General features: G+C 42.4%; 1 protein-coding gene across 2 annotated transcripts in view; it reads right to left on the bottom strand.

Annotated features, from left to right (window-relative positions):
* Nucleotides 1-759, bottom strand: part of pparab (peroxisome proliferator-activated receptor alpha b) — a 50,721-nt gene that overhangs the window by 14,858 nt on the left and 35,104 nt on the right. The gene's annotated exons all lie outside the window — the stretch shown is intronic.

Genomic DNA, 759 nt, shown 5'->3' with positions numbered 1-759 from the left:
GAGGAAATACAGGAAGGAGGGAGACACAACAAAAACACACACCAAGAACGATGTCTGCAGCTCACAAACAAGACACGCAGAAACAGACAAACACACCAAAAAAAACAAGAGGCATTAACAGGGAGACCAGTATAGGACAAAATGGACTAAACACACACGCACAGATAGAGGTGAGAAGACCGTAGCACAAGTCTACAGCATGGATTTCAAGGATTCAGCAATGTTGAGCCAAGTTTCCAACGTCTTCGGCACTCCATTTATGTGAGCTGTGGAGAGCTCCATATATAGGACATCCAAAAAGGAAAGAACCAAGTATGAATAGACAAGTCATGAGGTGGTTTTCAACAGGTTGCAATCTTTCTCTTGGCCGCTGTCAGTCCAGCAAGAACAGCACGTTTTTGAGTTTTAGAGAGCTGAAGGGCTGACCCTTGATTCAGAATCAAAACATTGACAGTAACAGGTACAGTATTATTAATCAGGGCAGATATTTTGGATGCAATATTGTTCCAGAACTGACAAACCGGAGAGCAATCCCAGTTAATGATATGAACCTTGAGCTTTTAGTGGGCACAACGTGCATAAAGGCTGTTAATTATTTTCATGTAATTCCTTTTCACAAGGGTGAGATGTGTCCTATGAATGAAATCTTAGTGAATCTGCTGATCGTCTGGATTGCGTGATACTTCTGGAATATTAGATCATACATCATGCCAGTCCAGATCGATACTCAGGCCTGGGCAATCACGTACTCAGATCCTC

The sequence above is a fragment of the Etheostoma spectabile genome, chromosome 8 (genome assembly GCF_008692095.1).
Source record: "Etheostoma spectabile isolate EspeVRDwgs_2016 chromosome 8, UIUC_Espe_1.0, whole genome shotgun sequence".
NCBI classification, from domain to species: Eukaryota; Metazoa; Chordata; class Actinopteri; order Perciformes; family Percidae; genus Etheostoma; species Etheostoma spectabile.
This window is presented reverse-complemented; position numbering and strand designations above follow the sequence as displayed.